This window comes from Cornus florida, unplaced genomic scaffold, assembly GCF_030987335.1.
Source record: "Cornus florida cultivar Cherokee Brave unplaced genomic scaffold, ASM3098733v1 CherokeeBrave_3.0.0_Hap2_Chr03, whole genome shotgun sequence".
Classification (NCBI taxonomy): Eukaryota; Viridiplantae; Streptophyta; class Magnoliopsida; order Cornales; family Cornaceae; genus Cornus; species Cornus florida.
Window position 1 is genome coordinate 93507913 of NW_026775573.1, and position 23823 is coordinate 93531735.

General features: G+C 38.4%; 1 pseudogene; it reads left to right on the forward strand.

The window, feature by feature from the left end:
• Positions 1-972: 972 nt before the first annotated feature.
• Positions 973-9152, forward strand: LOC132301800 (SUPPRESSOR OF ABI3-5-like; annotated as a pseudogene).
• Positions 9153-23823: the final 14671 nt, after the last annotated feature.

Consider the following 23823-nt stretch of genomic DNA (forward strand, 5'->3'; position numbering starts at 1 on the left):
AAAACGGAGCCTTAGCAGGGCTGGCCCTGGCCCAAAGCGACCAAGGCGGTTGCCTTGGGCCTCAAATTTTAGAGGGCCTAATGAGGCCCATGGAGGATGGAAAAAATTGGTTGCCTTGGGCCACAAATTTTGAGGCCTATAGGGGATGGAAAAAAAGTAAAGTTAGGGCAAGTTTCAAACGACACAATCTGCTTCGACACGCCGCAGGGCGTAGCCTCCGCTATCGCCTCAGGTGACAAGGTATGTTCATCCTCTTTCTCTCTTCTCTCTCCTTTTGCATGAATCGATCTTTTATATATGTTTCTTTCTTTCGTTCATCTCATCATTTGATTTGTTCTAACTTTGGTTCGTTTGATTCGGGCCTTTACCTTTGTTCCAATAGTGAAAAGTAGCTAGGGTTTTTTTGTGTGTGTGACACTGTGTCTGATGGCTATCAAAAGCTGAATGAATATATTATGGTTCTCTTAGTATTTTAATAAATGTGTGCCTTTATTCTTGAAACAGATGCTTCTGAACTCTGTTGGGGATGTGTCTTAAAAGCCATTCCTCACGAAAAATGGACTGATGACACTCCATCATCCCCCATGATCCGAGCTCGCAAAGCTCCCATCTCAAAACGTCTTCAAAAAGAAGAGCTAATTTGTGGATATAATTCTGAAAAATTTAAACCAAATGAACAGAATTATATTATTTATGAAAAAGAACTTCTGGCAATAAAATTAGCAATCAAACGGTTTCATATATATCTTGCTCCAGAAGATTTTATTATTCGAACAGATAACCAAGCTGTTAAAGATTTTCTAATCAATAAACGAAATTGCTTAGACGGTCGTCGTTTAAAATGGTATAATGTTATTGCTCAATATTCTTTTGCTATTGAACATATCAAAGGAACTAACAATTTTCTTGCAGATTTCTTAAGCAGACCTCCGGAAATATCTAACAAAGATGTTTCTCTCCTCCTTCTAACAGATGGATGCGTTTCCTAAGCCAACGCCTGATAAAGATGGTTGGATCACTATTGCTAAAAAGGCAACTTCCAAACCAACTCCATCACAGCCACAAAAATGGTTTGTGGTGTTTGCAGGTCACCAGCCTGGTATCTACGAGAATTGGACCGACTGTCACAAGCAGCTTCGTTCCTTCAACGGTTCTTGTTTTAAAGCTTATGACACACTTATAGAAGCCCAAACAGTTTTCTATAATGTGGGCCAAGCCTCTAACAAATTGTTTTCAAAAAACCCAGACATTACAGAAATTAACAATTTCTATGATCCTGGTCTTCCAAACAATTTTTATAACGAAATAAATACTGTTTGGAAAGCACATAAACTTGGTGCTAATAAAAAATTCAGACAACATCTGAGTTCTCTTGCTGCTCTTATAGCTGAACAAACAGCTATGACAACTGAGCTTAAACAGCTCTGCATACAAAGTTGTCTTTCTATTGACTGGGAAAAAGATTTTTCTCTTCCTCAAATAAATTGTTTTCTTAAGCTTGCCCAGTTGATAGGAGAACAAGATTTTCCTTCCAATACGTTTGCCAAAATCAACCGTATTTGTCTCCTTGAAAAAGCCAGAGACATGTTTCCTCCAGATATCTTTCGGTTTATTTATCGACAAATTGAAAATCATTATGATATAATAAAAACCTATTATACCACTTACCATGAAGATATCAATACCTTTGATACTCTTTATAATGGAAAACATGTTCTTAAACTTGACTTCTTTATCATTCCAGGCCTCGACTGGTCTATGGACCCTGTTGACTGGGGATTAGTTAATCAACTTACCTTTTCCTCTCATGATTCATATCAGCAGTTTCCAGCTATGATAAGCGCTATGATTTATAAGGTTAGCCAACAGTGGCAGTACAGTCGTCACCTAACCTTCCGGATTTCTAGTTCCATTGGAAGTTACGAAAAAACTCGTTTCTTCCAACCTTATCAGATATGGTATCTCACACTCACCGGACACGATGAATATGAGCATAGCAAACTCTTAAATTCTGAGGAACTCGCCAACAGTCTTGATCCTTATTACTTTGAAATCCACAGTTTCTTACACCTACAAGAGACTGCTAGAAGAATCCTTGATGGATCCTATTTTCACCAGGAACCCATCTTTTATTGTTGTGATGGACGAAGACTCTTCATCACTACCATTCGTTGTTACTATGCAGAGATGGATGGTGAACAACTGGTCCGGACTGCTACCGAGTTTTTAAAAGATATCGTTAGACTCAGTCCCCTTGATATCCCTTCTCGGGTCAAAGATGGCGCTGAACGTCTTAATCTTGAATGGGACATTGCAGATGCACAATCGCCTGCCAGTACTCCTCCACTTGATGAATATGAACTCCATAATATCATCAATGCCATGGAAGGATAACCGACACTCTTCTCCACTCGACTGCAACCCTGATCCAGCACACGACAGAAGAATGTCTTGTCTACTTTTCCCCAAAGCAAAAGTAGCCGAAAGTTGTCGACACACTATGCATCAACAGTGAAAGCTGCCGACACACCTTTATCAAACAGTAAAAGAAAAGATTCCTTCTTATCTTCTCCGGAACTGTTTACCTTTTGTAATGTTATTTAAACCAAAGCCCCAGCAAGGTTTTGGATATCTGTTTTTCATTCTCTGTTTTTCCTCACTTGTTTTGAGGATTTTCATGTAACGTTTTCTGTTTGTAAAAACTACATGTGTCTTTCATGGCGATCGAGTCCATAATCTATGGCAGGCACTTTTTTGTTTCTTTTTCCTCTCCCTAATTCCACTCCAATCTCACAACAGCAGCAATCATATCCCTTTTCCTCATAAGTTTTTTGTTAAAATATATATGGAATGGGGTGTGCACATTTCAGTTATCAGGCAAAAAAAAGGTGTTTTTATGTAGTAACACTACATGTGTTGCAGCAACATCTGCAGCTTCTTGTTGGATTTATCATAGTTTATTCCTCTCTTTTTTGTAATTCTTATATCATAAGAGCCACTGTAGCCCTTCTACTGTGCTGAACTTTCATGTAATTTTGAGAGTAGGCTTTTTTTAATGGTCTAATTGGGAAGAAGCTCGTTGAATGTATAACTAGAGGCACCCATAACACACTTTTTTTCCTGGAATGTATAACTAGAGGCACCCACAACACACTTTTTTTTCTCCTTGGTGGTTTGTCTTATATTCCTTTTTTTGTTTTTGTTTTTTGGGTACCGATCAGATGCTAATAGGCTATATGTGGTTGACTAACCTGATTTGGTAAATATGCTCCTTTTGATCCTTCTAGTATGATGCTGTTGGATGAGCGCCAAAAGAATATAATCCAAATGACAAACAATCCAATGGTGAGCAGGACCAGGGCAGAGGGGAGTTTGCAGTTCAAAAGGATGCTTCAGCTCCGCAATCTGGTTTTGTGTGGGATGAAGCATCTGGATATTATTATGATGCTTCTTCTGCGGTCTATTATGATGGAAATACAGGTTTTTATCTTTGGATTTTCTTGAAGCCGTATATGATATTTAATCATTTTCTATGTCTGTTGGCAAGTACACATATTTAATCATTTTCTAAGTACTGTTGGCAAATGTTATATATGTTACATTGTGTGGGCCGTCAACCAACATAATTTTGAAATTTATTCTTTATGGAGAGAGTCCTTCTTAATAGCTTGTTACTACTGGTCTTGTGTCAACTAAGCACTTCATGAATAATCAAACAACCATCAACCCACACAATGTTGTTTGATTATTTGTGAAGTGCTTAGTTGCATTTGTAGATCTTCTGGTGCAATTCAGTCTCTGAAGAGCCCCTTATATACTCCCTCCGTCCCATATTAGTTTTCCAATTTTACAGTTAAGACTTTTTAAGGAGACATGCAATTAATGCATTGTCTCGTTTTAAAATTACCAAGTTGTCCTTTTAATTTTAAATATGTATATTATTCGGTATATGAGATTTGTGAAAACTTAAAGGGTAATTATAGAAAGATTGCATTTCTTTTGCTTCGACTTTTCAAATGGGGCAACTTAAAGGGTAATTATAAAACTTGTAACAATTACGTCGATGGTGTTCCTTTTTATACTTGTTGGCCTTCTATAGACAAATTTCCGATTTACGACTAATATGAACTCTGCAACAAACTGACCTACGGGTACCTGTTTCATATTTTGGGGTCTGCGAAGGATTATTATGTCGATATGCCGTAGATGTTATTTGCAATGCAGAATATTATTTAAATGCAAATATCATTTATATTCTAAAAAAAAGTGTTTTATATCATTCTGTGGATGTTTTATGTTCATTTATTGATGTCATTTTCTATACGTATTACTGTATGATTATAATTTCATTCATATTCTTTTAATACATCAAATTCGAGCACTTGTATATTTCAATCTATGAGAATTCTAAACTGAAAAAAGCAACATGGTATGATATTTAGAGTAAAAGAAGTTGTGAGGATGAACTTAGCATTGACAAATTTCATCACAAAAGCTGGAGTTTGTATTTTATTTTTGGCTTTTGATTAGATTTTCAAAAGTTAGTTTAGTTAGTTAGTTATTTAGTGGTGGTACCTATGTCAAAGGGCAGAATCAGAATTTGAAAAATTGGGGGGAAAAGGAGGAGGGAGGTTATGATAAAAGTCAAGGAGAATAGTTAAGTGAGTCATAGTAGAAGAGTTAAGTGGTATATAATTATTATCCAATCTTGCACTGTTAAATTTTAAATATCTACTGCTTAGTAAATGTTAAGAGTGGTTTAGGGAAATAGTTGTTATCATCAATCTTTTGGCTAATTAGTCTTATTAGTTAGTTACTAACTACAATACCAAGTTGGTTTCTTGAATATATGGAGCTTCTATCCACATAGAGGCATGACTTTCTACCATTCATTCCTAAACAATGAGCAAATATTGAAACCAATTTATTCTTGTAGTGTTGTTAGCTTGTGGTTTATTGTCTCTGTCTCTCTCTCTCTCTACGAGCACGTGTGTCTGTCTGCCTCCACTCGTTATTACATCTGAACCTTTTCCCAACCAATTGTGTTATAGTGATTGCGGTTATGAATTGAATTGCAATATTTTGAACATTGAAGCAAATTTAGAACATATCTTCGGAGTTCCTCAGAGTATTTACCCGTGACTTAGTATGTTAATTTTCTAATTCACTTGGGAGATACGGGGTTGATATGAGTATTTTGTAACTGTTTCATAGTTTTTAATTGTATATTTGCAAAACATCTGTTTATTACATATATACACCAGAATTTGGGCTATGATCATTTTATATTTGGAATTTAAACTGGACAAACCGCCAATGCTCCTATTTCTTGATCAAATAAATTATTCTTTTTGCATTCCCCTGATTTTTTGCCCTGATAAATATTGCATCCTCTGATGTTTGTTTCAAGTATGTTTGAAATTTGGCTAGAGAAATTCATGTTTTATTGGTTTTGTGGTTATGATTTTGGAATGATCTCTAGAGGCCTATTGTTGTGGTTTCTTTCCTTTGTAAGAAGCTTGCATTTTGATCTAGGAATCACTCTCAGTGGTCTTCCGCTCTAGAAAAGCAAACAATGTGAATTATATATTCATATTATGTATGCATCTATATGTGTGTGCCTATATGCGTATATTGTGATTGGAAACACACTTGTGCTAATGCAACTTTGTTTGACCTTTCAGTGTTCTCCATTCTGTATTTTTATTTTTGGAACCTTTTAGCAGTAATCTGCAGTTGCTGGTCTCTCTCTCTAATTGGTTGAACCTGGAGATCGGAATTGAATTTTTTTGTTTTTAAAATTTTTATTTATTTATTTTAATCTGTTCTAAATGTATGCTGCTTGGGAAGAGGTAACATCCATTCATATATATTTTTCACTGCTAAATTCTGGATGGTGCTTATTATTGCTAGTAGAGAATATATTCAGAAATCGATCCAGCTTATAGATATTAATGCCTCCTATTGTAGTTGCTTTTTTACTTGTACATTTTTTTGCACTATAGGTTTATACTATGATGGTAATAATGGGATCTGGTACTCATATGATCACCAAACTCAGCAATATGGCCCCTGCACTGATCAGAATGAAAATAAAACATCTGGAAAACAAACTGAATCTTCCAAGGCATCTGATGGCTCTAACAATAGAAAAGTAGTTATCTCTGCTCCAGCTGCTACCATAACATCAAATGATAAGGCTGCCTCATTACCAGATGTGGTCCAGGCTGCTGCCAATGCAGCAATAGCTGCAGAGAAGAAAGATAAGGAGAAGCTGAAGGAGATAAGACTTGCTTCAAAGAGCAGTATTCTGGCCAACAAGAAGAAAATGAATAATGTGCTAACAATGTGGAAGCAACGGAGTCATGAAGGGCAAGCACCCCGTGTGTCTCTTGATGACAATCAGCCATCTGCTTCAGCTGAAGAAAGATCCAATTCTACTGGTCCATCCACCAAGAGCAAGTTCAAAACCGAGGCAGTGACCACAAAGGAGAGCACTGCAGCCAGTTCTATATTTACAACCACCACACCTGCTACTCAATCTGTAGGGTTGGAGGCTGAGGATAGGCCAAGGCCTGTTGGTAACATCTCAGGACGGACTATAATGGGGGTAATTAGGGGCTCTGGAAGAGGTGTGGTGAGATCAGATACTTTATATTCAGGATCTTCAGGAAGGAACTTCCACTCTTCGTCTTCTGGTGCATACATTACAAGTTCATCTTCAGCTACAAATACAGATGCACCAACAACTGCGATACCCTTTAGAACAGATGCATCTGCATTGGGTTCTTATACACCACCTGTGGCTGCTGGGAGTGGTAAGAGGAGGTTTTCGGAGATGCCACTGCAGCCGGGTTCAGCTCACAAGGAACAGTCTCAGACTACCTATAGGGACCGTGCAGCTGAGCGTAGGAGCTTATATGGTTCTTCATCTTCTGTTGGAGATGATCTATCCGACCCAGGGATTGGCGACTCAAGTTTCCCTAATAATTTGACATTGAATGGCATCTCCTTTGCTTCCTTGTCATGAGCTCATTTTTTTTATGCATCTTTTGTATCTATAAAATGGCTTGAAAAGATTAGAATCGTTGTGGTTTCATTAGTCATATATTCCTGGCTATGCGTCATCTGACAAAAATTTTCTGTGGAGCTTTTTGTAGTTATATGAACTCAATAGTCATTGCTTGCTTTAAATTATCTCAACATTTGTATTAACTTGTGAGAAAAATCTGTTTTCAAAATTCCTGTATTTTCAAGACCGTTATTTGGCATTCAAAAGGGGTTTAATGGATTCAATGCCTTTCCCCCCTGGCATTGGGGGAGGTCGCGGTGCTGGAGATGCTAATAGCAATGTTCCGAGTTATGAGGTTATTGCAGCAGACAGAGCGATTGACGAGAGTAATGTTGGCAACCAGATGCTCCGCAACATGGGCTGGCAAGAGGGCTTGGTATTATTCCTACTCTTGCGCTTGTATATAGTTCCAAATGAGTTTTTTTTTCCCCCTAAATGATGGGAAAATATTATTAATAATGCAATATGGTACAAATACAAAAGAGGGGCATACCCTCACAAAACACAGGGCCCTCTAGAAGTGCACCAAATAACAAGCAAGCAACCTTGCTGCACAAAAAGAAGCCCTAAAGACAAGAAATTATATGATATCCCGGAGGCATACCCCCAGACATCCATGACATCCCAAACAATGCACCTCAGCAAGACACAAGGGTCCCTATGTACAGAATTATGAGCTCTACCATTTTTCTGATTCCAAAAGAAATAGAGAGTGGCAGTGAAAAGCATTCTGTGCAGTTTATTCTTGAAACTTTTTGCAGCAAACTGATGTAACAGCAAGTTGGCAAACACCACCATGGAATCAGCCGTCTGAATATTCCACTTGAACATGTCATTAAGACCAGACCAAATCTCCCAAGCATAGGGACTCTCACAGAATAGGTGATCCATAGACTCTATATGGTTAAAACACAAATAACATACCAAGGGCAGAGAGACACCTCTCCTCTGCAAATTTGTAGTGGTCAGGATAGAGTTCTGCAGAACCAAAACAGAGTGAACTGTGACCATCTAGCTCTACCACCATTCCAGCACAACCCAGCCCATGGATCAGCAGGTCTAACCTCCAAAGATACTAAACTTCTGAATGAACTGCAAAACCTCTGAACTGAACTTGGAACTATCCCAGTGATTGTCAACAATAAAAGTGCTTAGGAGTATTGCTTTATCAGGACTAACACTTCTAAGGACTCTATGGTGAAATCTCTGAGATAAGAACTGACCATCACACCATGGATCTAGAAATTTTTTGATAGATGTCCCATCTCCAATTCTGTATCTGCAATGCATTCCAAATGAGTATTTATTTATTAGATGCTACTGAAATGCTCACTCTCCTAATAAAAATAGTGATTACACTCCTTGTGTCCCACCAATCCAATAGGCATCGTGGGACGTCTTCTAGGCCATTATTTTGTTAGATTTTTATTTATATTGTTGCTTGGGAATTATGATTTTTAATAGCCCTTGCATATCTTTTTTCTGATTCTTCCAGTCTCTCGCTACTATTTGGTAATGCAAGTCGATTGAATTTTGAACGGTATATTGGTGAGCACCTGGACGGTGGGCATTCTTTCAATGTATTGCAGTATTCTGACATTGCATTTGGGCAATTGTTGTTTCTGTATTGATTTGATGTGCACTGTGCAGGGATTAGGGAAGGATGGGAGTGGCATGACAGAGCCTGTCCAAGCAAAAGCCATGGATAATAGAGCAGGGCTGGGAAGTCAGCAAAAGAAGTCGGATCCAAGCCTCGAGGTGCAGGCTGGGGACAGTTATCATACACTTATTCAGAAGAAGGCCCTTGCAAGGTTCCGAGAGATGTCGTAGGTAAGAAGATGGGGAAGAATCAGGGAAAAGACTGGACAAGCATTTCAGAGTTTGCAGTGAGTAGTTTTTGTGTTGCAGAAAACACTTTTAGGTTAGCAGCATCCATATGAATGTCCTATTACTCATTTGTTGCTTTAAGGGTGTGTTTTCATTGCACAAATGAAAAAATCCAAATTGAAGTGTTGACATTTTTCTTTAAATCTGCAACTTTTTCAAGGAAATAAAATATGTTGATATAATGTTATTAGAAGAGTGGTTCTAGAGTGTCAGGCTTGTGAAACAATCATTTCTACCATGATGTCTTAGTTTTAGTTGTGGACCCTCCCTATATTACCTTTACCTCATTGTTAAATGGTCCCATAAACTAAGGTGCTTTTGGGAGAAATTATTAGGTGGTCCGGGACTATGTGGTCCTGGCAAATCACAAGGTTCCATGTAACCAAATGTGTCGGCTTTATCCAGTTTTTCCGTAGCATGGTATCTCCTGATTGGCCTGTGCAGGAAAGAAACCAAACAACATCCTGGAGCAAAAACAGCCATTAGAAAAGGCATTCTTAGAATCAATTCTTGTCAACTGCCTAGTATCCATAAATGGAAGTAGAAGCAGACTTTAGAGTCATAAAAAAGATAAATAAGAGAAGGCAACGCAGGATACCTCGTAAGGGTTTGAATATCCCAACCAGCAAGTAACCATCTGTTGTCCGTGTTATTGGGGTTGGAGTTCAGAGCCATGAATCAAAATGATGAAAAACAGGTGGGTCTTCATCCTCACAGTGAGCTTTGTAATACACATGTTGAGGAGGAAGAAATTCCCATCTGCTGTAATTTACGCGAGAGTATCCAATTTATCTAGTATGTATGACAAGCCACACAATATAAAGGCATGTTTGGAAATGGCGTGAGGAAACCACCCCAACTTTATGCTATATGGCTTCCAATTTCTTGAGTTTTGAAACTTTTCCAATCAGAAGATACCACTGGTCCATGAGCCCTGCTGGCCTCCCTCAAAGGGAAACTGGGGTTTGATCTCCATTTATTTATTTTTATTTAAAAAAAACTTTGGCAAGGGACTCGAGCACTTTTTTGCCCAGGGCTTGAATCTCTCCCCTCCTCTTTAAGGATGGGTTCAATCTTCATAGAGGTCACTTGTGAAAGTGTGTGGGTATTTATACGTAACCCAAAAAATTGATTCAATACGACCAACTCAATATAATTAGAGGTCTTTTGTGAGATCTCTAAATGATGTAGATAACATTTTGTTCATATTTAATACACATCCCAATATTCATAATAAATTGAAATAAAATCCCTTTCAAGGTAATCTAGAAATAGCCATAAAATATCACACACATATTGGGATTAATGAATGCCTCTTCTTCTTAAAAAAAATCAGGGAACTAAATAATAAATCCTCACTTAATAATTCTCAAATAAATAATAATTAAAAATCTCATAATAAAATCCTCTTATATTAGTAATTATTTAAACTACAACTCGAGAATTCATAATGTAGACCCCTAATAATATCCTAATTGAAATAACTGAATTGAAATAAATCCAATAACTAAAACATGAAGAAGAGTCCTACGTAGAGTCGGAAGAGTGAATGACTGTCTCTACTCAGCACGAACAATCTCTAAGGCTGGAACTGACGAACACCTGAAAAATAGTGGTGGATCAGACCCGCAAACAAGTTCTAATCTACTACATCCCAAACAGAGATCCGATACACATATCCTAGTTAATTCAATAATAATTAAATAGTCCACATATAAATATATACACACTAAAGGAATCTCACTAACTTATAGAGTTGCCTCAACCTGAATAGTAGGCAACATGCAAAACGCACATATAGTGGGCATGAGTACCTAGACCTACCAGGGCACACAACTACACCATATTTAGCTACACATCCTTGGTAATATACACACCCTAATCACTGATCTTGAGATTCGAGCTCATATCATGGCATAATTATATATATATAATCCGTCCTATTCAACCATCAAAATAAACTATCCAAATATTATTTTAATAATATGTCATCCAACTGTTCCGTTGATCTGACATTAAAATAAGTAGGATTTAACTTTATTAGTTAATTCATTCCCTTTTATGCCCTCATCTCATAATGGTACATTAATCCACAATATAACCACATAAAAGTTTCCATATCCATATAAAGATGCAAACAACATCTACATCTAATAATCCACATAAACATGATATAAATCATACATACATCATTTACATTTAATTGAGCAAAAATAACAATTCTAAGTATCATGCATTTAATTTACCTCATAAGAAATTAACATGCTTCTCAATTAATTGTACTCCTCCACAATCTGATTAGATTCATTTAAGTCCAAATAATTGATTTAAATAATTTAACCAAACCCTAATTAATTAATTTAACCTTTTAAATTAAATTTCATACTTACTTTAAATCATGCAACCTAATTCTTAAGGAACCTATTTAAATTAATAAAATATTTAATACAAATCCATCAATCAAAAAAAAAAAAAAACAAATATTAATTTAATATTCCAGCCTTAAACATATTAACATTAAAATATTTAATGCATAACCATTTTTTTTTTATACCAAACTGTTTCATTCCTAACCATATAAATTTAGCATATGTTGCCTCCGGCGTGTATGCCTTAACGAAAGACATGAAATTCCGAATTTCCAGTTTCATCACCTCGTTCTTTTTGTTTTTTTTTTGAGTTAAAATTCATCACCTCGTTCTTGATTAAACATAGTATATGAAATCACAAACTGATTTTATTCATGTTTATATTCACAAATTGATTCTTCGGCGTGCATCCTTTATGAATAAAACCAAATTTTGATTTCATATACTTACAGTACACAAACTGATTCATGCAAACAATAATTCACATCGTTCCGGGCGCACCTTTTTTATTTTTTTAAAGACAACAAATCAACATATATCCAAACTGATTCATGCTGCAATTAATTCATGTGTAAAAAAAAAAATAGATAAGTTCACCAACAGTGGAAGAGAAGAATTAAACCCCATTATTAAAACATGAATTTAAATTTCTAAATTAATCCATAAAATTTGATCCAATAAATTTATTTAAAGAAGCTATAATTAATGTAGCATGCATAGGGTCCATCTCTATCAGTTTTAAGGTGAAAGAAGCAAGCAGAGAAAGTGAGGTCACAATTCAACAAGGCTGATGGGTGGTGGGAGAGATTGATTGAAATTTGATAATTGTGTGATTGTTGGCCTTTCCTCTGGATTTTCACTACGGCATTTGGATGCAAGCCTCCATGCCATTGAAAGCTTGTATTGATGTTCCAAAGTGATATGTGCTCCCATATAGGATGTAGGTCTCTCAATAATAAATTCATTCATCAACATAAGGTAGTAGCTGTTGATGATGGTCAAATATATGATCAGAAAGAAGCAAGTATTTTCTGGATACTCGATCATACACTAGCTGCTGATGATGATGATGATGGTCAAATATATGATCAGAAAGGCGTCCATTTTCTGGATACTCAAACACTAGGATCGGATATGATATTCAGTGTCAAGGCAGCAGCCCAAGAGCATGTGAATTAATGTTGTTTAACTGTGATGCACTCACGATATCATCAATACCATCTTCTTCATCCCGGTGAAAAGGCTTGACAAGTATTTAAGGAACCCCTGTAGATCTTGTACCAATCATCTTTAAATAGGTGGTCAGAGTAGTACTAGTTATTACAGATTAAATAATTGCACAAATACATAAAGACTAACCAAATATATATATACTTCACAAAATCAGATTTAAGAAAGCTAAAGAAATTTTACAAAGGGAAATTAATAGGAAAGAAGATACATCCCAACCTGGTTGTGAGTAAAGAGTCTTAGCTTGGACACAAACTTGGACCTTTACAAAGTATAAATTGATGAAGATGCAAAGCTTTGAGTTCTCTTCTCTATCGATGTGTTTATAGAGGGACGAGACTTGGTAGTCAAAGTCTTTCTTTTCATACAATTTCTAATCATCTTCTCAATCACCGCTCTCTTATATTTCCTCCCCAAAATATATATATATATATATATATATAAATAAAAACTCTTATTAGTGAAGCACTACAAGAATTTATACTCCAATTTTTTTTTTTTATAAAAAAACTAAGAGAGTCACCAGTTCATTTATCAATTGTATAATATAAATAAAATAATTAATTATAAGTTCAAAAACAATAAATAATATATTTGTGGCCCACTAACATGGCCTGCCACTTCATAAATTATTTTAAACCCAGCATGGCGGGTGAGTTTGGGCATGAAGGATGTAGACCTCACCAGCCCAACCTGCTATGGCCCTTGAGCTCATGAGTCATGTTGTGATGCGAGCAACATCAGTGCTAGCCCAACACGATGCACATTTCATTCACATAAATTGCTTTTCATTTAACTAAAATCCTCATACTCATTGACACCTCGAGAAAATAATCTCTATAACCATAACAAATGCAGAATAAGGTTGCTCTTCTATAGAACGTAGAGACAATGCGAGAAGGTTGCATATCAACGATCTCGTCATCTTCTATAGAGCGTACCGACAATGCGAGAAGGTTGCTCAACTTTTCAAGAGAGGAGCACAAAGCCATACCATCTTCACTATCAACTTCGTAATCCCCAATCTCCTTAGCTGTGTCAGTCAGTCTCCCTAGCTCTACCACTACAATCCTACCATTGTCGTGGTTCACTTCGATAAAACAAAGTTTTTGCAGGGAAGACAAACCTTCTATCCCTGGTATTGCTCTAAAACCATATAAATCATAAATGGGATAAGCTTTACCATAACGATACACCAAGAGATGATGAAGTTGTTGGAGCTTTAGGATCTGAATAGGCAGCTCGGTTACGTAGGTGCCTTTGAGATCCAAAGTTTCGAGGTTTTCAAGGTTAGAGATGGATTTCGGAAGCATTTGAACATTTGTTCCCCTCAAGCTTAAATACCTAACATGAAATAGTTTGACAATTTCATCCGGAAGTGTCTCTAAAGAAGCACCTCTCAGGTCCAAAACCTTCAACAACCTAACCCCACCATTGAATAATATAGGCATCAATGACTTGGATATAGGTTCCGCCACCGAGAACATGAGCAATGAATGAAGTTGAGAAAAACGATTTGTATGCTGCAAGTTCCCCACAGTATAGTGGATTGATAGGCAACAAACTTTTTCCGGCCATGTTGTGCTTCCTTTGCTAACTATTGCGACAACGTTTTGTTCTCTTGACTTTGAAGTAATTACTTCACGGAAAAGGTCATAGAGCAGGCGACACTCTCTAAGCCTTCCAACATCATCTATCTTTGCCACTTGGACCAAGCTTCTATTAATAAGCTCATTGAGGTAGCTTTCAGCAACTTCTTCCATCGTCATTCCCCCTCACTTCCACAAATCCTTCCACGATCCACAGTCGGATCAGTCTCATGCGCTCAATCTTGTAATCCTCGGGGAATATACCCAAGTACAAGAAACATATTTTCAGATAGTAAGGCAAATCGTAGTAACTGAGAAAGAGTATCTTTTTCATATTCTCGACTTTGTCGTTGCCTTCTAATTGAGCGCCAAGACTACAGTAAACCAATTTTGAGCTCCTTGAAATCATAGGATTGAGAAACAGTGATCCAAACATGGCATCGAAAATGAGTCTTCACCTCCGCATCATCATAAACTTTCTTTACCAGAGTGGTTTTTCCCATTCCCCCCATCCCCACCACTGAAACAACTTTGAGCTCCGGAGCATCCTTCACAAGCCACCCAATCAGCTCCCACTTGGGCCCATCCATCCCCACAAGCTCAGCTTCTTCCAATAGAAGTGCATCACCTCGACGATCACACCATGTGTTGTTGACAACGGTGGAGCTTGATCCATGCTCAGAGATACTAAATCTGTCTCAGTATCTTTGACATAGATTTTCGACTCTGGACTTTATCCGGTGTATCTCAGAAGCAATTCGATGGTGAGCTTTAAAGTTCTTAATAGAACAAGAAATCTTATGAAGAAAACCATAGAATCCATCCCCGTGATGATGAGCAAAGCGAAGCATGAATTCATCAAGAACATCTTTGGTGTCATAAGCAACTTCCCTCACTTGCTTAACCCATACTTGAAGCTGTCGGTCAATCTCTTCCTTTTCATCAGCATCTCTCAGGAAAGCTCTCATCTCCTCCAATTCATTTCTGATGCACTCGACATCTTCCCGAATTCCTCCCAGAAGTTTGGCCTCTTCTTGAAGGAGTGGTGTCAGCTGGTTGAGCAAAAGGTTACTGCACTCTCTGCCATTCTCTCCTCTTTTTTTCTCACTGAGATCAACAAAGACTATTAATGCAAATAAAAACAAGCCATTCTTGGTTACTTTGGATTCTGTTTATACCAGTGAATATAATTGCTTTGCTTTCCTTCATCACTTCATGTTGTGTCTGTAAATGGCAAAAGTACCCTATTCTTGCTGACAATCAAAGTGATTCATCTTTTTAGACGGTGAATCAATGCCTCTCTTTGAGTATAAATTAAGTTGGGAATAAAAGATATTAAAAGAGAAGGAGAAAAAAAAGGTTTAACCATTTTATTTTTTCTTGAGAAGAGAAGTTGATTGATTCAGGAAAAAAAAAAAAAAAAAAGTTGATTATTGCCTTTGAAAGAGTTAAACAGATGAACCATGTTATTTTTCAGATTGATTTCTAATGTTTGAGTTTGGCTGTACATGCCACATCCTTCTTAGCTTTCAACATGCATATAATTCTTATTTGTGGGTTTATATTTGGATGATTCTGAATTAATCCAATTTTCTCGTGAATCTCAAATGCTAAAATTTCAAATAGTTGAAATCCAGAAATTATGAATTTATGAGGATTTTTTTTTTTTTTTTTTTTTCTCTAATTTAGATTTTTTAAACAGAAATTGATTATTATATTTACTCAAAGATCCAATTTTCTTCTTTCAAATGTTTCAACCTCAAAAAACAATTCTATCTTAAACAGACCAACAAATCAAATAAAAATAACAAAACAGAAAACAGGCATAGACAGTTGTGTAAGAGACAATAAAACAAATTATATTGCAGAAAGTGATAATTGTGTGGGAAAAAATAGGTGGATAATGAAAAGAGGAATGAAGAAAGAGTGAAAAAAGAAGTGGAGAATCAAATGAGCTTGATTGATGGGCCAAAAGCATGTTAACAGACAGTTTACAGAAAGAAAAAAACATGAGTGAATCTATGCTTTGCATCAGCTTCAGGTTACTGAAGAATAAAGGATAAAGGAGTATGAACCCAATATGCAGCATTAACTTTTTAACCATATTCTATCCCACAGTGGTACAATGAAGTCATAGTACATATACATCATGTAACAGTAGTTTTCTACTGCTCCTAGCTCATGAGGGAGCAATTGAACACTACTGCAAGTATGTTAGTTGTATTAACCCGCACGGTGATCCAGTAAAAAAGGAATCATCTGGGACGAAATGTAAACTTGGATGTTCCTAAATTCAATTCTCACAAGGCACAAAAACACTCGAGTTTAAATGATGTGTGTGGTTTACCGGTGATTGCACATAACCGAAGTTTGCAAACTATCCGAGAGTCCAAAGTGGCTAGAGGGTGGAAAAAAACCCCATCCGAGAGTTCAAAGTGGCTAACGGGTTGGTTAATTTTCGATACCCAAAACCAAAAACAAAAAAATGTTAGTTGTGCTTTTAAGCTGCTATTTTTATGAATACCTAATTGTAGACAGAATTTAACTTATTGGTTACATGGAACCACAAGTAGAATCCATTTGGTATTTAAAATGCAGAGGAAATCTTTAACTCGTCAGCTAACTCACTCAAACTATTCCATTGGAGTATCTAGCATTTCTATTTTTTACAATAACAACTTACTTTTGATGATTTTTTTGCATCAAACATCACAACTGAATTATGTGGTTTTTGAAGTCTCATCCTCATCAATAGAGCCTTAAGACATGGATGAGAAATGAAAGCTATGCTATTTTATGAGAGAACCATTCAAACTCCTTGAAAAGAGTTTCAACATAGAAAATGATCATTTAAACAGGTGAGATTTCATAGTGGGATTCACATGGTACTCATCTCATCCAATAAATGAGTCCATGCTATTCAGACGTTCCTCTTAAATACATTTCACATAAATGCAGTTGGATGTGTCCGACTATCCGTCATTGTATCACGACTCTTAAATTAAAGACATTCTAAATTTAAGATCTTTCATTACAATCCACCTTTTAAATGCAAAGCCGAAATCTCCCTCCCCATGAAGCAAGATGGAAGAACTAATGTGCGCGCAAGGGACTGCATCTATGAGTAACTTAGTTTTCTGGATTTTTTTTTTTTCCCTAACATACTTTCTTGATTAGAGTTGGTGTTGATGGTGCAAAAAAGCTGTGCTCCTATTGGTAACCATTGAAATATACAAAATAGTACCAATATTGATGTTGATTTTTTTGCCTATATGATAATTAAGAATAAACAGGAAAAAGATCAAAAGACGCAACAATTGCAAGAAAGAAAACCATCTCTAACACAATCCTCAACTAGAGATGTAAAAACTTTAAATCATATTAGAGACCTAGATTCAGTTTTTAGGGAACAGAAAGATGAAAGAATCATGATTTAATTATTCTATGTGAATTTTTTTTTTTACGTAATTACAATTTTTCACAGTAATTATTTAGGTATATAATTGAAAATCTCCTTTAGTGCCCATCCCTTATTTTTTCACAGTTCTCTACTACTAACTACTTGGTTTTTTATATATAATGAGAACATGCTCCTCTTTCCTGAACTCCGTTATTTATTCAAGACAATTAAAAGTTCAGTTTCATTTTTCAAAACCCAAACTAATATATATAAGAGAAAGGATAATATGTGCTAAACAAAGAATTACTCAAACATGAATCTCAGCTTCATTCACATAAACAATAGATAAAGGAAGCAACCATACAAAATGTAAAGCATATAGCATCTCAGATACAATTCATATAAAACTTAAATTTATTGAATTCCTTGTACACTGGAACAATGTTGGGTAACTTGAATTGGCCTTTTCATACCATTATAGCTAACTAAACAAGATCACTAACAGAATACAACATTGGTCTAGCAGAGCTCTCTCCTTTGATGGGAGGCTGCAGCCCATAAGGGCTGTACTTTTCTGCACACAAATGTATTGGAGCACTAAGTTCCTCCTTCCTAAGAGCATTATTATTGAGCTTAATGGTGTGTTCAGGGCCTTCCTGTGGTCAGGTCCAATGCTTTAAACAAAAAGGTGCCAAGGTGGCCTGGGAGAATGTTTGTTTACCAAGAAGGGCTGGTGGGTTAGGTCTTTCTAATCTCTTCTTTTTCTTTTCTTTTTTTCTCCTAAGGCGAGGGGAGACTCGAACATAGGCACATCCGCTTGGGGAGCTGGCCGCTCTACCAACTAGGTCGCTGGGTAATACCCCCTTCCTAATCTATTCTCATGGAATAGGATTGTGGTCATGAAGAATTTTTGGAACATCATCAATTCTAAGCACAACATGCTATGGATTCAATGGGTGAAAGCATACCTTTTGAGAGGTAGATGTATCAGGGAAGTTCATGTTCCTGGACAGTGCTCTTGGAATTGGAGGAAGCTTCTCCAACTTAGGCCAGCTGTTCAGCACCTTCTCAAACTCAAAATTGGTTTGACAGTTGGTGTCATCTTGGTCCACTCCACCAAAGAGTCTCTGCTCAGCAACTTGGAGACTCCAATTTTGATAGTATGACTGCGGTGAGCTCCTTCATTATAGGGTCATCATGGTCCTTTCCAGCCACCATTACCACAATCTTGCGCAAACTATGAAACACCGAAACCAGCATATTCCCTCATTACCTTGGCCACGTCTTGTATGGTCTAATCCCTCAATTCCAATGTATTGTTTTACTCTCTGGGTACAGAAGATGCAAATCCCTCTTGAACACATCACTTCATGTCCTCTGCAACAACGAACCCGAATCCAACGACAAACCTTTTTTTTCAAATGCTCCTTTGTGGCTCCCTTGTAGTCATTTTTACAAGCACGTTGTGGGTTCTTTATCCTTCCATCATCCCGTACAGAGTTGATTGCTTGGAGTGCTCATCATTGGCGGGGGAACTCAAAAAACTACAATGCTTCTACTTCGAGACTTGCTCTTGCATCCCTTGCATGTCTACAATGTCTGGTGTGAGAGAAATCGCAGAATTTTCAAAAAGAAAAAGCTATCTACAAATTCAGTTCTTCACCGATCCCTGGAATGTCTTGCACTCTCATTGATTCTCCAAGGGCCGGACACCATTGCCAATGAATGGGAGCTTCCGTCCTCCGGCAAGACCACCAGACCATCCATTTGGAGGAGCAATGGGTTCCAGTTCCGCCACCGTCTCTGAAACCGGATTTGGGGAATTATAACTGTTCTAACGGTTAAATACAATTTAAATGATGCCAGATGGGCTTGGGCTACCTTTTGGGTTTGGGTTGTGTTGTATTTTAGGTTAGCCAATGGCTAACCTGATTTAAATCTCACCCGTGTCAAATGGCTCTGGAACTACTCAAATTAGAAGTTTTTTGTTTTTAAAAAAGGATTAACTACACATGCCATTTAAATTCAAAGTATTTTTGGGATGTGTGGCCTTAATGTATTGTCGACTTCAATTACTCCCTCCATCCAGAGAGAGTGATGCTTTTGGGGAATAGAAATTTTTAAGGGACCATGTGAAACACGTTTTGTCTCTCTAAAAAGTTACTAACTTGTTATTTTAAGTTTTGGAATATTTAAGTTTGAAATTTTAAACTCTACTAGGAAAAGGCACTGTGATGAATGTTTTGTAATTAATAAAAATTTAGTTTTCAAATTTTTTTTTTAATTGTTAATTTGAAACTTGTAACAATAAACCTTATAAAAAATTACAATTTTTTGTAACTCTTTTTATATAAATTAATAAATAATTTTTTATAATAATAAATAAATACTGAAATATTTTGAAATTGATAAAATAGATAATTTGTGGTAGAGTTTTATGGAAATTATTTTTTTTTTGTAAATATATTCATAATAAATAGATAAATACATGTTATATGTGTGAAGATGCAAGAAATTCCTGCTCCTCTTTCTCTCTCTAGAATTCTTACACCTCAACCCCAAAAAGATCCCCCTCCATCTCATTCCATCTCCTATTTATAGATATTTACAAGATATTTACAAGATATTTTCTAATTGCTGGATCTGGGCCTATTCCTTCGTAAGCCTTGGTCACCTTTGATGGGCTTACTCTCGTTCGGCCCATATGGCAGTGTCCTTCTATGGGCTGGCCCAGCTGTACGGACTGAATGCTATGTTTGCGAGTCGGATCTGGCCTATGTCATCCGGGGCCTCCTCAACTGCCCCCATAATTGCCCCTTATTTAATAAGGGGTAATTATTGATGGCGTCTCATCATGATGTTGACGGCTCGAGATAACCACGTGGGGGAGTGGACGGTCAGATCCAGCATCAATGTTCCGGGGCTCGAGGGATTTCTCGCCTTCCCGACGCTTCGGCCCTCGGGCCCCCTCGCCTTTATAATGCTCTAGAATTCCACTTCACTTCCCTTTACCGTCTCCATCATCAGCCAAGTCTCTCTCTTTTCTAGAACAGTGCTAAGTTTTCCTTGGTGAAATCCTTCAAGAGTCATTCTTCCAGCGATCTTGCAGTCCTCCGAGGTTAGTTTCGTTCTTTTTACTTTCGGCAGGCTTCCATTTACCCTCTTGTAGATTCTTCTATCACTTCCACCATGGTTGTAGATCTGGATGTTCTTCGTATGAGACTTAGACTTCCTGACAACATCGAAGTTAGGGTTTGCCCCCAAGACGTTAATATTACGACCGGCGCCGGCCTCCTGCCTGGCGAAGTCTTATTCACGAACCTTCAATTGAATGTTGTTAGGTTCCCTCTGCACCCTTTCTTTAGTTATGTCTTCAATAGATTGGGGATATCCCCTCTGCAGGTCAACCCCAACTTCTTTAGAATCATATCTGTTATGCTCTTGTTGATGCGTGACAGAAATCTGGACCTCGACCTCATAGACCTCCTTCTGTGCTATAAGGTGAGTAAGATCCGTACTAACGAGCCCTTCTACCACCTCTACCCGTTCGAGAAGATGTCCATATGTACTGACACAATAAAATCTGAAAAGGGTTGGAGGGATAGCATAGTGGGCATTAGTGGGGCTTGGTCTTCGCCGGCTGCAGAGGGTTACCCAATCCCGAGCGCCTTTGGTGTCTGCTCTGTCTCCTCCTATAAAAAATTCAAATCCCATAAACATGACTGCCCCTGTGAAACATGCGTTCCTCGTTTTTGCACTTACTTATGCCGCTCCTTGGGAATACCTTGTGATGACTTGAGGAGGCAAGTGGAGATGTTGATAGCTAGAGGGGAGTTTGCGAGTTATGTTCAAGGGTCGGCGATGGAGCAGAATCGACCGGTGGAACAAATAAAAAGGAGTCATAAACAAAGCTCCCACAATTCGCAACCAGTTCGTATAATCAATGCTATCCATGGTCGACCCGAGCCTAGTGAAGAGTCAGATGAGTTGCTCCGGGTGCGCCTGCGGCAGGCGCAGATGAAGAAAAGGGTCGGCAATGTGACCACTCTACACCAGCAGAGCCCGTCAATGCAGATAAAGTTCGACTGGACAGACCTGCAGCGTGTTCAACTGCCTCATGACGACCCGTTGGTAGTCAGTTTGACAGTGGCAGATTGCTTGGTGCGCAGAGTTCTGATCGATCCTGGGAGCAGTGCGAATGTTATGCCGAGGGACACATTTGACAGGCTCGACATTAAACCAGAGAGGCTCAAGCCCACCGGAAATCCCTTATTAGGGTTTGATGGGAAGAGGGTGGAACCCGTCGGGATGGTGGAAGTGGAAGTTCAAGCTGCAGAACGAGCTCTTATGGAAACTTTTGTGGTCGTGGAAATTCACCCCTCGTATAATCTCCTGATGGGAAGAGGATGGATTCACAGAGTCCGGGGTGTACCCTCAACTCTGCATCAGGTCATGAGGTGCCTCGGCCCCGATGGAGATAAAGTAATAGACATTCGGGGGGATCAGGTCGCAGCCAAAGAGTGTTATTCCGTCACACTAAAGCATGCTGGGAAAGGAAAGGCGCCCGTCCGTTCGACAAGCCCCAGATAGCAATTACAGAAACCTCCGCCCGAGCAGAATAGGGTGGAGGAGTCAGTCGACTTGACCGAGGAGCCCCTTCTGGATGTGCAGATCGATCAGTCCAGGCCAGAACGAACTACCAGAGTAGGTATAAGACTGACCAGAGAAGAGCAGCAAGAGCTAGTGGATTTTTTGTCCCACAATGTCGACGTATTTGCATGGAGTCACCTAGACATGCCTGGAATTAGTCCTTCCGTATCCTGTCATTCCCTGAATGTCAATCCCAATTTCAAACCAGTGAAACAGAAGCAGCGAAGATTTGCTCCAGAACGTAATCAGATCATAGCGGAAGAAGTCGATAGGCTGCTTGATGCGGGATTTATCAGAGAAGTGCACTACCCTGAGTGGTTGTCCAACGTCGTTGTGGTGCAGAAGAAAAATGGGAAATGGCGAGTATGCATTGATTTCACCAATTTGAACAAAGCCTGTCCGAAGGACAGCTTCCCGTTGCCTAAGATCGATCAAATGGTGGATGCCACCACTGGGTATGAGCGTTTAACCTTTCTGGACGCATATTCAGGTTATAATCAGATTCCTATGGACCCCGCAGATGAAGAAAAAACTTCTTTTGTCACCGAGCGAGGTACATACTGCTACAAAGTTATGCCCTTCGGGCTAAAGAATGCGGGAGCAACTTATCAACGACTTGTTAGCAAAGTTTTTAAGAATCAAATGGGTAAGACTGTCGAAGCCGATATTGATGATATGGTGGTAAAGAGTGGGAAAAAGGATGATCATCTGAAGCATCTGCAAGATGTATTCGATGTACTAAAGCGATATGGAATGAGGCTCAATCCGGCCAAGTGCTCGTTCGGTGTGAGTTCCGGACAGTTTCTGGGACACGTGGTCAACCGCAGGGGCATCGAAGTTAGCCCCGCTCAAGCAGAAGCTTTGATTAAGAATGCCGAGCCAAAGACGATCAGAGAGGTGCAAGCCCTAACAGGACGAATAGCTGCATTAAGTCGATTTATTTCAAAATTGTCAGATCACTGCAAACCATTCTTTGACACGATTCGGAGCCATGGAAGGCAGGTCTGGGGGGATGAGCAACGATAAGCATTGACTCGTTTGAAGCAATATATGCAGAATCCACCAATCCTGTCAGCCCCAGAACCGGAAGAAAAGTTATTTCTATATCTTGGAGTATCTGGTGTCGCGACGAGTGCCGTTCTGATTCGTTACAAGGAAGGGATGCAATACCCGGTATTTTATGTAAGCAAAACGCTGATGGAGGCAGAAAAAAGATACTCAAAGGCCGAACGGGTGGTACTTGCACTTGTAAATGCAAAAAGAAAGTGAGGCATTATTTTGAATCCCACCCCATAGCTGTTCTAACAACTTTCCCAATCAGAACGCTTATGCACAAGCCAGAGCTCTCGGGCAGAATGACAAAGTGGGCCATAGAGTTGAGTTCATTTGACATAACGTATGAGCCGAGAACAGCTGTTAAAGGGCAAGCGGTAGCCGATTTCCTACTAGAATGTGACGCCGAAGATACGGAAGAGGACCTTAGAAGCGGCTCTTGGAAACTTTTTGTGGATGGCTCCTCTAACCAGACGGGGGCTGGGATTGGGATCAAACTGCAAACCCCAGAGGGTACTTCCTTGAGCCAAGCACTCAGACTTGAGTTCCGAGCCACCAATAATGAAGCGGAAT